Source organism: Cynocephalus volans, chromosome 9 (assembly GCF_027409185.1).
Source record: "Cynocephalus volans isolate mCynVol1 chromosome 9, mCynVol1.pri, whole genome shotgun sequence".
Classification (NCBI taxonomy): Eukaryota; Metazoa; Chordata; class Mammalia; order Dermoptera; family Cynocephalidae; genus Cynocephalus; species Cynocephalus volans.
Window position 1 is genome coordinate 39,864,361 of NC_084468.1, and position 14,653 is coordinate 39,879,013.

Below are 14,653 nucleotides of genomic sequence, written 5' to 3' on the forward strand. Positions count from 1 at the left end.
TATGAAATATTTAAGACCATTTTTTCTTGTTTATTGTCTTAGGGCTTTCAAACTATTTTGTTGTACTTGGTTATACATTTATTTAGATCTTACATTAGAAACTGAAGATTATGAAACTCAGATAAATAGTAAATGGATCTCTCTTGCAGCATAATAGAGTAATGAATGGCTGCAAAATGTCCTAATTCAAGAAAAAGGAAATTATTTTAAATATCTTTTAAAGAAAATATGTAATGCATTTCATATGTTTCAATTAAATTATTAATTATAAAATTAGGTACATAAAGAATTAAGCTGTAGCTATCTTGGTAAATACATTGGTCATGCTTCCTAATTTCTAATGGTGATCAGTCATATGTGATACAATAATATAACTCTTGCTCTTAATGGTGTAAAAACGCTTAATATATTAGAGCGCAAAATTATGGAATTGAGGGCTTGCATTAAAGAGTGAAAAATCATTAGCGAAAACCAAAAACAGGCGACAACATTCTAGTAAGAGAGCAAATAAGGAAGCAAATAGGGAGAAACATAGCGAGGTTTGGCAAAAGGAATTAAGGGGTTTTGCCCATTCCTCATACAGATTTGGAAAGGGTTTGCTGATGAGATTTGAAGAAGATACACATAAACAGCTAGCAATTATGGCAGGAACTTTAGCTCTTTTGGCAGGTGGACACAGCAGATTACTTCACAAGTGTGCAGGAGATTGCAAAGGCGGGGATGTCTTGAAGAGGACAAAAGTAAATGTGTCATGGGATGGATACCATGGGGAGTCTATGGCACAAAGCAGCACAGGTTTTCACTATGGTGTGTGATGAAGTTGTAGTCTGTAATTACCACCAGTCTACCCTCTAGGTGTTTGATAGGTGTCATATTGTATTTTCTGTTTATTAAATATAAAATGAATCTGTGTGAAAAGTGCTAGTCTGACATTTTAGCTATTCCTACCAGAGCTAAGAAAAGGAAATATTCCACTACCAACCCCCACCCCTGCATTGCTTTCTGGCTGCTTTGACTTGCTTTGTTTTTTTTTCATAGCCTTCCTTACTTCCTAATACGGGAAGTAGGCAGAATTATGCTTTCCAAAAACGCCCTTGTCCTAATCCCCAGAACCTGTGAATATGTTATCTTACATGCCAAGAGGGATTTTGCAGATATGATTAAATTAAGGACCTTATAATGGGGAGATTTTCTTGTATTGTCTTGGTTGGCCAGATCTAATCGCACGGATCCTTCAAAGTGCATAGCTTTTCTTGGCTATAGTGAGAGGGAGATGTGATTATGAAGAAATGGGTAGAAAGGAGAAGGTTTGCTTGCTTTGAAAGCGGAGGAAGGAGACCATGAACCAAGGAGTGTGATAAACTTCTAGAAGCACGAAAAAACAAGGAAACAGACTCCTGGAGGTTCCAGGGAAGAATGAAGCTCTGCTAACATCCAGATCTTAGCCCAGTAAGTGTTGTGCTGGACTTTTTTTTTTTTTTTTTTTTTTTGCTAGTTGGTACAACGTTTGAACCCCAGACCTTGGTGTTATTAGCACCATGCTCTAACCAACTGAATGTTTCACTTTTAACCTAAAGAACTGTAAGATAATAAAATTGGGTTTTCAGTGACTAAATTTGTGGTAATTTGTTACAGTAGCAATTGGAAAACTAACAATAAGGGGATATATTTTTGTCATTGTCTATTTATCCCATCCCCCATATATGCACACTAGAATGTAAACCTCAAAAGGGCACAAAATGTTAATTTTTTTCACTTTTCTATCTCTATGAATATTTTGAAATGTAGCAGGTGCTCAATACTTATTGAATAAATGTATGATTGAACATGAGAAAATAATTTGAATAGAGCTTATAAAAATTTGCTCCAATAATGATGTTTAAAATACAGACTGATACATTCTTATGAAATTTTTGAAGACTTTTTGTCTGCAGTATTTTGTCTGAGTTTCAAAACTACTTGTTAAAATCATGTTTTGCAAATGTGGAAACAGGTACAAGCATTAGGAAAAATGTCTATATTCTTATTTATTTTATCAAGACCACTTAAAGTATGCTAATACTTCAACATCAACTTATACATGTAGGATCCAGATAAGTACAATATAATTTGATAAAGTTAAGAAACTAAGAAAGAGATTTCACATAAGAAAGACAGATGACATCCCAGAGAGACTTCACTGAGTGCTAGTAACTTGGGATTGTTTTTGTAGCCCAGGGCTTCAAATCTTGAGAAAGATGCAGTTGTTTCACTTAGAAGCAATCAGGTTTTCAAGGGACAACTCATATTCATACATCTATTTTCTCATTTATTCATTCAATAATATTGCTGAGTGCTTGCTCTGTGGTAGGTATTGGTTTAGGTTCTAAGGATACAGCAAAACAGGAAGCAAGTAAAAATTCCTGACCTCATGCAAACTATATTCTAGAGGGGGGAAGTGGACAATAAACAAAACAAGTAACAAAAATGTAAACTATATTATATAGTGATTACACCTGTGGAGAGAAATATGACAGGATAAGGTGAATAGTGACGGAGTGTGTGGTTAATTCTTTTATAAGGCGGATGTCCAGGGACATCTTCGATGAGTCGCTGAAACTAGAGCAAGAATGAAGACAATTGTCATTTGGAAAAAGCAAGAGAGTGAGCAGCAGTGGAATAGTAAATGCAGATCCTTGAGGTAGGGCCAGTCTGGGTGTATTTGAGGGCCTGTAAGACCTTTGCTTTTTTATAGCACTTTTAATTAATAAATTTGTTTGTTTGTTTATTTAAGAATTAAAAAGTGGAACTTTATTGAAGACTCTTAACTAGACAGTGTGGCCTCAGGGAGTAGTTTTCAGTTTAGTTTATCAAAAACCTTCAGTTTTCCATCTGGATCTGGGGCTATTGTCTAATTACCGGTGTCTTAGTCTGTTTGGGTTGCTATAAAAAAATACCATAAACTTGGTGGTTTATAAATAACAGAAATTTATTCTTCTCCGTTTTGGAGGCAGGTAAGTCCAAGATCAATCTGCTGGCAGATTCAGTGTCTGGTGAGACCTCTCTTTCTAACTATAGATGGCTCCTTCTTGTTGTGTCTTCCCATGATGAAAGGAGTGAGGGACTCCTTGGGGTTTCCTTTTGAAGGGCAGAAATCCCATTCAAAAGGGTGTAGCCCAATCGCCTCCAAAAGGTCCCGTCTTCTAATAACATCACACTGAGGATTAGAATTTAAACATATGAATTTTGGAGGAACACATTCAGTCTATTGCACTGGGTCTCCAAGTGGCAGGTCAGCCCTATCCTCATATTTGTTGGTGTGCTGAGATGCTTAACCAAAAGTAATATCTCATGAAGTGACCTACCAATAGGAAGGCCATTCATTGTCTTCTGTCTTAGGATTCCTTCATCATGAATAGTAAAGAGACCTTCATGAGTACAGCCCGAGTTGCTCTAGACATACACATAAGCCTTTGAAGTCCAATATGTCAAATCTGAAAGACATGAAATCATTTTTGGCCCAAGTCTTTGTTTTGACAAATAATGATCCAGATCAAATGGGTATAGTGAAAATCAACAGAACATGCTATCACTTTCTTATTTATAGATCTAAATCATTCAGTTCTATCACCAAAAGCAATGATTTCATTAGAATACAAAATGTGACATCAAGTGAGTAGAAGAAAAAATTCCAGGGTTTTCCACAGAAATCAGTTTTTATAAGCTCTTTAAATTCTGTTATTATAGCTCTTTCTTCTCAAAAAGAAGCTGGCTTGGAAATTTTGGCTTTGTTGATTTGTACGAAGTAGTCAAACACCAACAACAGGGGTGCCTCATAGGGGTCAGAGAAGACATTTTTGAATTATCGTGTAATTGAATGAAATAGAAATTAAATACCTTGTATTGGAGGATGTAACTTTCCAGTGACCATACATACCCCTTTTGCCTGAGAGTGGCTCTCCTATTGAATGGTTCTTTGGTTAACATGAAATCAAATCAAGGGCAGATGGCATGTTAAAACATATATTTCATCCTGTCCATGGTAAGGACAAATGTGCCCTCTGTACCCCAAGAGGATATCCTATTTATTCGATCATTTGTATGATAAATACGTATTGAGCATTTATTTAATCCTAGAAACTCTTTTATGGACTAAGAATATGGCAAGGAAGAAAGCAGACAAAATACCTACTTTCATTAGGTTTCTATTCCAGTGGGAGATAAAAGACATGTAGTGTCAATATTTTAAAAATAGGTATTGGTTTTTCAAATAAATTATTTTAGTTCAGGTTGTTGTCTGTTGAACTCTTTTCTTTGGTGTCTCTATGCCTTGGACAATACTGGATAGATAAATACGTCAAAGCATTTTCTGTTTTGTCCTCTCTTTTGTTGCTATCAAGAAACTTTTCCTTACAACAAAGTAGAATCCAACTGCTTGGTGTTTTGGTTTGGCTAGGTCTTTTAACAATCCATTTGTTTATGTTGCAGCTTCAGCTATGTTGATCGTACTCACATGTATTCATGTTTATGTGTCCATACAGTTCTCAATTGCTCAGTTACTGACTGCTTTTTAAGGATGTATTATTTCTAAAGCTGTCTACTCTTACCTACTACATTGAAAATGTCTTTTTGAAAAAGAAAAAGAATTTACAGTCATTATAAAAACTTCAAAACATAGAGGTGTATGTTCTCTCATCAGGCTCTCTGGCTAATTCCTCTTTCCTCAGAATTTCTTTTCTCAGAAGTATGGTGCCCCTGGTAACCACTATTCTACTCTCTACTTTTATGGAAGCAATGTTTTTAGATTGTACATATGAGTGAGATCATGCGGTGTTTGTCTATCTGTGCCTGGATTATTTCACTTAAATAGTGCCCTCTAAGTTCATGTATGCTGCTGCAAATGACAGGATATCACTGTTTTACGGCTGAATAGTAGTCCATTGGGAGGGTAACGGGGAGGAAGGGACTGGGACAGGTTGGTCAATGAGTACAAAGTTACAGTTATACAGGAAGAGTAAGTTCTGGTATTCTATTACACAGCAGAGTGAGAATAACTGTTAACAGTGCAGTGTATAATATCATCAAGATGGCCAGAAGAGAGGATTTTGAATATTATCACCACAAAGAAATAATAAATGCTTAAAGTGATGGATGTGCTAATTACCCTGATCTGATCATTTTGCAATGTGTACATGCATTGAAACATCACACTGTACCCCCCAAATATGTGCAATTTTTATTTATCAATTAAACAAAAAACGAAGTTTAGTTCCTATCTTTCTGTATCCCTCCTCTGAACACTTTTCTTTTTTTCAAAACCAAAAATTATACTTTGCATTTTTATTTTTCCCCAAGCAGTTTAAACTCAAGTTGACTTTTTGTTTGGGGGGGAGGTATAGAAATGTTCCCTATTTTATTAAATATATATTTATGTCTATGTTTACATGTTAACATCTCTCTCTTCTATTATAAAGATAAAAAAAGAAGAAACAATTCTCAATGTAAAAGTATTATGCTTCTCCAGTAATAATTTTATGGGAAATTGATTTTTAAATATGTACAGGTTCTCTACATCATGTTATTTTAACTAAATTTTTCCCTGTCTTGAGATTTTTAAAATTATCTACAATTTGTTAAAATATACCTTAGAATTTCTAGTTACTTGTTACCATTAACTTTATGTAAACTGTGTATAGTCACCAAACTGCTTCAAAAGATTTGAAAATTGCAAATAGCTTTTCAATATCAGGAGCTAAATGAACCTTACGTAGAGACTCAAATTAAGGTCTTTTAATTTCTTAAAATTAGAAATGTTAGCAGTGAGAACTTCTTTGACTATGGCACACATGTTCTAATCATTACAGGAACTGTGTCTTTAATTAAATTTACACTCTAGTGCCAATTCAAAAACTTTGTTTCTCATTAAAAAAAAAATACAAAACCCAATTATACAGCCAAAAGGATGGTCATGCTTCAAAGAGTTGAAAGTCAAGAAGAAAAATGTTACAGTACTAATCCAAGTATTTTATTCAAAAGTGTTGTTACCTTACCCTATTAGTGTAACTTTTCTGTTATTGCCAATATTGAAATGTACAGATAACCACAATAAATAGGGGAGGGAAGTATAGGTTCTTTATATTCTTTAAAATTAGGTGACTGAAAAATAAACAACACTAATGTTTCTACTAGGTGATTCTTCAAGGATACAGAGTTTATTCTGAAGCAATAAAATATTATTCAAACCAAGTAGAAATTAACTTAAAAAATAAATTAACTTTTGAATATAATGACATCTTGTATTTTTTCCTTGTATTTATTAATAGCTGCTTATGATACAAGACATGCTATCTCACCATCTTGAATTTGTATTTAGTCAGTAGGAATTCTTCTCACTTGTGTTTGAATCATTCATAGTTTCAATTCAAATAGCCTAAGGCTTTTAGAGGAGATCAAATAAATTGAAAAGCAAGTAACAGTTTTACTGCTTTGATCCAGAATTAATACCATGAAAAATAGACATAAAAATTATAATATTTACATAAATGTAATATGAAAAAGAGTGCTGAAGATATTGTTCATTATGCTGTCATCAGTGATGTACCTCAGACTTATAAAATACAGTTCTGTGTGTACTTATGCCCCAACCCATGAAGAACGAAAACTTATAATTCTAAAACATTAGACTCAAATTCTTTCTTAGACTGTTTACTAAAGCATGTGGTAATTGTTTTGAAGCAGTATATTTTATTTATTTATTTATTTTATCATCTTTTTAATTTTTTTGTGACGGGTAAGGGGATCGTAACCTTTGGCTTGGTGTCGCCGGCACCGCGCTCAGCCAGTGAGCGCACCGGCCATCCCTATATAAGATCCGAACTCACGGCCTCGGCGCTCCCAGCGCCGCACTCTCCCGAGTGAGCCACGGGTTCAGCCCGAAGCAGTATATTTTATTAAAAATTTTGCAACTTTGTATTGCTAGAATCCTGGGCCCTCTCAATTACATGTTTCCCATGTGATTTTCCAGAAAAATAAAAGAAAAATGAAAGAAAAAGGATAGAAATATTTTACAAAAAGCAGATATTTCAGTGTCTCTATTTTTTTTTTTTTTTTTTTTTTTTTTGACAAAACCATTATTCAGCTGTGTTGGTAAATCCTGTTTTGTTAGATTGATTCTTTGCTTTTTTTCATTCTTTTTAGGATTTTATAGTGGAACAATCTCAGTTCTAATTAAATCAGACATTTACCCACTTTTAAGAAGAGACAAGTTATGTACTTCTTTGAGCCAGTCTGCTGTTTCTTTGTGCCCCCGTTCATATATATAATTAATAATATATATTAATATAGTGAGTGTCCCATTGATATGAGCTGGAATTGCTTCAGGCAGGCCTTCCTAGGATATCACATTTCCTCAGGGTTAGCCAGCAAAAAGTACAATTTCTCTAAAACTAGCTAGGAAAGTCCACATAGAAATTAAAGTGAGATAAATCTTAGAAAAACAACTTAATTGTTGAATCTAACTCTTGAATCGAACTCAAGTGATACTTTCTATAATTTTGAGAAAGGAGTAGCTATCCTAATGTTGATAACAATAGTCCTAATTCTATCCACATCAGAAGAAGAAATAAGAAGAATAAAAGCTAGGTATTACTACTGACTCAATTTCTTCAGTACCTTTTTGTGTGTCGAAAATGATGTTTCACCATTTTCTTCTGTCCAAACTGATGCTTCTATAGAGGAAGCTAACTGTTGTAACAAATGGACGTCAAAATATATAGTGAGTCAGTCATGATAGAAGTTTAGTTTTTACTCACATTAACAATCCCAAGAGGTGTTCCTGGGCAGCATTAGGTTCTCTTCACTTAGTGCTGCAAGGATCCAGGCTCCTTCTATTTAGGAGAACTATCCTCCCCTAAAATCTCATCATAGTTTGCATTTAGCCAGTAAAGGTGAAAGAGAGTAAAGAGAAGGTGCATTAGTTTCTTAATATACAAGGAACTCAAACAACTTTACAAGAAGAAAACAAGCAACCCAATTAAAAAATGGGCAAAAGAGCTAAGTAGGCATTTCTCTAAGGAAGATATACAAATGGCCAACAGACATATGAAAAAATGCTCAACATCACTCAGCATCCGGGAAATGCAAATCAAAACCACATTGAGATACCATCTAACCCCAGTTAGGATGGCTAAAATCCAAAAGACTCTGAACGATAAATGCTGGCGAGGCTGCGGAGAAAAAGGAACTCTCATACATTGTTGGTGGGACTGCAAAATGGTGCAGCCTCTATGGAAAATGGTATGGAGGTTCCTCAAACAATTGCTGATAGATCTACCATATGACCCAGCTATCCCACTGTTGGGAATATACCCAGAGGAATGGAAATCATCAAGTCGAAGGTATACCTGTTCCCCAATGTTCATTGCAGCACTCTTTACAATAGCTAAGAGTTGGAACCAGCCCAAATGTCGATCATCGGATAAGTGGATACAGAAAATGTGGTATATCTACACAATGGAATACTACTCAGCTATAAAAAAGAATGAAATACTGTCATTTGCAACAACATGGATGGACCTTGAGAGAATTATATTAAGTGAAACGAGTCAGGCACAGAAAGAGAAATACCACATGTTCTCACTTATTGGTAGGAGATAAAAATAAATAAATAAATTCACACACACACACACACACACACACACACACACACACACACACACACACACAAAACTGGGGGGGGGGGAGAAGAAGACATAACAATTACAATTCCTTGAAGTTGACATGACAAGCAAACAGAAAGGACATTGTTGGGTGGGAGGGGGCAGAGGTGGGAGAGGGAGGGGGGAGGGAGGTTTTGGTAATGGGCCACAATAATCAACCACATTGTATATCGACAAAATAAAATTAAAAAAAAAAAAGAGTAAGGCCTCTAAAGTGGTAAATATAATATTATTGTTGTAGCCATTAAAAAAAACCACAGATAGAAGACTTGACCCAGCTGCCCCTGCAGTCTGTTTTTTTTTTTTTTTTGTCTCTTTGTTTCCATTTCTGGGCCTTCCCTGAGTGAGGAAAGCACTTTGCTAGTGCATACAGAGAAGTACTTCCTTAGATTTCAGCCTGACCTGTACCATATGGCTGAAGCTGCTTTTGCCGCTCTTTAATATTTCTTTGTCTTTGATCACATAAATATCCCATAAATATCTCTTTTCCGAGGGCTGTATCTGTGCTATTTATATTCAGTAACCAATTCCAAGGATGAAACCCATTTTGGCTGAGCTAGCATTTTTACTCAGAACTCTCATTGAGTGATCTTGGTCACAATTTCTCAAAGCATCAGGTGGTCTCAATGATGTTTGTTCACTTTATATAGAATCTCCAAGACTGTGTCAGATAGCTTCTTACTGCTTTAAAGCTAGCACCACCATTTCTACCACTTCCTGTCTGTGGTCTGTGCTGTTGTTAGTTCTTAATTTATCTGTCAAGTGGATGCTATTAACATCCTTGAGATCAGTTAATAACAGAATTGTCAGTTACTTGGCCCACCCACTTCTCCGATTGATTTCTGTTCAATGTTGAATTATGTTGCAAGTGTCAGAGGGGAGTGGCAGCTGTAATGCAATAGAAAGACTAGATTGGAATTTAGGTGACTCAGGTTCAGTTAAAGCTCACTACCTGCTGACAATAAATTCCTGAGATTCTATTATCTCAGCTAAAAATTAGTAATAAAACATTTTCTTATAGATTGCTGCAAGGACATAAAATTATGCATCTGAAAGCACTTAATAAATGTTATAGAAATACATAGTTTTTATAGTAAGAATAGGTATAATGTTTCCAAAGTTCCTCAATGTCATTAGACTATGTATTATTTTAAACACATGATAATGATAATGTAAGAAATTCACAAAATGTAAGTGAAAGTTCAGTCTCTTATATTGTATTTTGTGTAGTCTTTTTCCCTCTTTAAGTAATCAAATAAGTACTCTGGCTTTCCTTTTTTACACATATTCTAAATAAACAAAACATTAAGTAAAGGGCATAGGTTAGAGGAAGGCCATTGAGATGAGTACTGGGGACCCAGTCAATTTCAGCAGTAAAATGCAATCTCTGAACTCTCCTGGTCTCAGACACATCTGTCTTCCTGTTTCATAGCCTCTTAGTGTATAGAAGATTGTTTTGGAGGAATAACGTTGTAGTTGAGCAGCAATGCCTCCTGTCTTGGGATATAAACTGAGACACTTTAGAGGATGACGACCACAACAAGGGGGATGGGCAATTGCTATTAACTCAATCCAGTAGGAGCCATGAATAAATTACGTATCATAAAATCCTTTTGTGAACTGAATTTTCCAAAGATCCTGCTTTACTATATGCTCCATTTCTTTTAGCTGCTTCTTTTCCTTTTCCTATTTTCCCTGCCTTAGCAATGCTGAGAGTTTTTGCTTATGACATTTGATTAAAAAAAGATAACACATGGATGGGTCCTTTAGATGATGCAAAAATGGGATATTCTATTTTCCATATACAGCAATTGAATCCTTACACCTCTCTGTGTTGGAAGATGTTATAGAAGTTTAAAGTTATGCACTAATTACCTAAACTAGGCTCATAGCCTAATTATGCACTAATTATCTAACTTGGTTTCTGACACATAGAAAACATTAAACATGTAATTTTGAAGAAATGAATGATATACAGTATTAGTTCAGGTTCATTACTTGCATTTTTTCCAACATACACTCAAAAAAGCTAAAGAAAATTGTCACATCGTCTGAATTTTTCTACAGATAAAAGTCTATTCTTCAGATATATAGATACATTTACAGAGATTTCTGTTGAAATAAATGTCCATTCTCTGGAAGATAGAATAGATTTTTATACAGCAGCTTTAGTGTGGCTGGGATTAATATGCATCTCCAATAATTAGTTAAAAATTATCCTGCGTTATTTGAGGCAGATAAATATTTGCCTAAAACCTTAAATATAAATACAAGGATGGAAATCCACTTAATTAATAACTATTTTGGTTGCCTGATAGCAACTTGTCTGCAGGCTGGACTTTAGAAAGTACGAGATCACTTCAAAAAGTTCATGGACTTTACAACTTCTAGAAGAAAACATAGAGGAAACACTCCAGGATCTAGGCCTAGACAAAGACTTTATGAATAAGACCCCAAAAGCACAGACAACAAAAGAAAAAGTAAACAAAAGGAATTATATCAAACTAAAAAGCTTCTGCATAGCAAAGTAAACAATCAAGAGTGAAAAGACAACCTACAGAATGGGAGAAAATATGTGCAAACTACACATCTGACAGCGGATTAATATCCAGAATATACAAGGAACTCAAACAACTTTACAGTAAAAAAGCAAATAATCCAATTAAAAAATGGGCAAAAGAACTGAATAGACATTTCTCAAAGGAGGATATACAAATGGTCAACAGATATGTGAAAAAATGCTCAAAATCACTAATCATTAGGGAAATGCAAATCAAAACCACTTTGAGATATCACCTTACCCCAGTCAGACTGGCTATTATAAAAAAAGTTAGAGAATAGCAAATGCTGGTAAGGATGTGGAGAAAGGGAACCTTCCTACACTGTTGGTGGGACTGTAAATTAGTACAGCCATTATGGAGAACAGTACGGAGATTCCTCAAACAAGTACAGATAGAACTACCATATGATTCAGCAATCCCACTACTGAGTATATATCCAGAAGACTGGAAATCATCATGTTGGAGAGATACCTGCACTCCCATGTTTATCAAAGCTCTATTTTCAATAGCCAGGCTATGGAACCAATCTAAGTCCATTGATGGATGACTGAATTAGGAAAATGTGGTATATACACATAGTGGAATACTACTCAGCCATAAAAAAAAGAATGAAATTTTGCCATTTGTTGCAATATGGATAAGCCTAGAGAAAATTATGTTTAGTGAAATAAGCCAGAGACAGAAAGAGAAATACCACATGTCCTCACTAGTAGGAGAGAGCTGAATCCATAAATAAATGAATAAACAATAAAGAGAGACAGAGAGAAATAAAGAAAGAAAGAACAATTACAATAATATGTTGAACTTTTAGAAGAGAAAAGAAGTATGTTTACTAGAGGTGAAAAAGAGAGGGAAGGGGAAGAGAGAGGGGGTTAAGAAGAAATTGGTTAATGGACATAAAGAATGATTACATATTGTAATGATGAATAAGCTAACTATCCTGATCTGACCATCACATGTTGTACAGAACTATTGGAAGTCAACTTTGTACCCCATGTATATGTATAGTAAATTATCTTAAAAAATGAATTAAAAAAAGTTTATGGAAAGATTCATATTATCTTTTAATTCTATTTTTCCATGAAATTTTTAAAATTTTATTTTGTCGATATACATTGTGGCTGATTATTGCTCCCCATCACCAAAACCTCCCTCCCTCCTCCCTCCCCCCTCCCCCCAACAATGTCCTTTCTGTTTGCTTGTCATATCAACTTCAAGTAATTGTGGTTGTTATATCTTCTCCCCCCCCCCCCCCGGTTTTGTGTGTGTGTGTGTGTGTGTGTGTGTGTGAATTTCTATATTAATTTTTAGCTCCCACCAATAAGTGAGAACATGTGGTATTTCTCTTTCTGTGCCTGACTTGTTTCACTTAATATAATTCTCTCAAGGTCCATCCATGTTGTTGCAAATGGCAGTATTTCATTCATTTTTATAGCTGAGTAGTATTCCATTGTGTAGATGTACCACATTTTCCGTATCCACTCATCTGATGATGGACATTTGGGCTGGTTCCAAATCTTGGCTATTGTAAAGAGTGCTGCGATGAACACTGGGGAACAGGTATACCTTCGACTTGATGATTTCCATTCCTCTGGGTATATTCCCAACAGTGGGATATCTGGGTCGTATGGTAGATCTATCTGCAATTGTTTGAGGAACCTCCATACCATTTTCCATAGAGGCTGCACCATTTTGCAGTCCCACCAACAATGTATGAGAGATCCTTTTTCAAAGTATACAACAGACAAAGGATTAATATCCAGAATATATAAGGAACTCAAACAACTTTACAAGAAGAAAACAAGTAACCCAATTAAAAAATGTGCAAAAGAGCTAAGTAGGCATTTCTCTAAGGAAGATATACAAATGGCCAACAGACATATGAAAAAATGCTCAACATCACTCAGCATCCATGAAATGCAAATCAAAACCACACTGAGATACCCCCAGTTAGGATGGCTAATTTCCATGAATTTTTTGAAGTACCCTTGTATTTGTTCTTAAAAAGTTAGTTCTTTTATTATGTACTTTTTTGGAAACAATTCTTAAGATTATTTTATTTTCTAAATTTCATTGTAGAGGTGGTACAATAGATTTCCTCTTTGGAGGATTTCTTTAATGCTACAAGGGAACCTGCACTATCACTTTACTGAAGGAGAAATGGCCACATCATGGTTAATGGTTCTGGAGGAGCAACCCCTGGAAGCTGTTGGGAAACTTCCTTTGCTGCATCTGAGCACTGACTGTTAAACATGACATGGCCATTTCTTCTTCAGTAAAGTGATATAAAGTGATTATAGACAATACAAACACTTGTCAAATTTTATGATATAAAGTTAACACAAAATGGTATTAGTATCATTATCAGTAATGGTCCTTGACTTAAGTAAATAAGGTGGAAAAATTAATGACATTTCTTCACTTTCATTGCATTTATTTACTTTTATTGCTTTTTATTTATGGCTCATGATACTGATTTTCTATTTAAAGTACTAACAATTCCTTTTTTTTTTTTTTTTTGTCTTTTTGTGACTGGTAAGGGGATCACAACCCTTGGCGTGCTGTCACTCGCACCGCGCTCAGCCAGTGAGCGCACCGGCCATTCCTATATAGGATCCGAACACACGGCAGGAGCACCGCTATGCTCCCAATTGCTGCACTCTCCCGAGTGTGCCACAGGGCCAGCCCTAACAATTCCTTTTTTAAACAAAATTTATTCTAGAAAAATAAGTCATTTGACTTAAATCATATGAGTATTTAAAAATTATTGGATATGAAAAAAATCCTAAAGTTGGCAATCTTATCATTGTGTGCTGGGTTCTGTTATTACTTTGATAGCTTGTTTTGCCTTATGTGGGATAATGCAAAATATGGAAGTTCCATCATAATCTTGTGGGCATCCTTCCTTAGGCACAGTTCCCTTGACAGATTGTCAAAGAGGAGTTGGATGATTAACCTGATTTCACTTCACTGGGAACGCTCAATAGCAGGGTGGGACCAGCACTCTTCTGTTTTCTACTCGACATCACTGTGGTTCATACCTAAGGTGATATGAATGGTTTCATTTGACAAGAATCTGCAGAGAAACCATCCTGTCTCAGAGATACATTTCTGCAAAAGAGACAGGGATCTGAACTTTCCCTTCTTGACTAGTGAAAAGTAATCTGTTTATTTTCTGCTGGGCTATACAATTTTGTAGGTGACTAAGAGAAGTACAGATATGATTAGCTTAGTCCTTGAAATAGTGTAATATGCATAGCAATAAACACCGTGACTATGATTATGAAATATTGGGGCCTTTTAAAGGCCTAACAGCTTATTGCTAAAAACGTCATAAATTGACCAGCATATATTTGGTAACTGTTTGCATTTAATATTAATCATTAAACATATCAG

At 35.2% G+C, this 14,653-nt stretch overlaps 1 pseudogene; it reads right to left on the bottom strand.

The window, feature by feature from the left end:
- Positions 1 to 3,210: 3,210 nt before the first annotated feature.
- Positions 3,211 to 14,653, bottom strand: part of LOC134385690 (peroxiredoxin-2-like) — a 92,577-nt pseudogene continuing 81,134 nt past the window's right edge.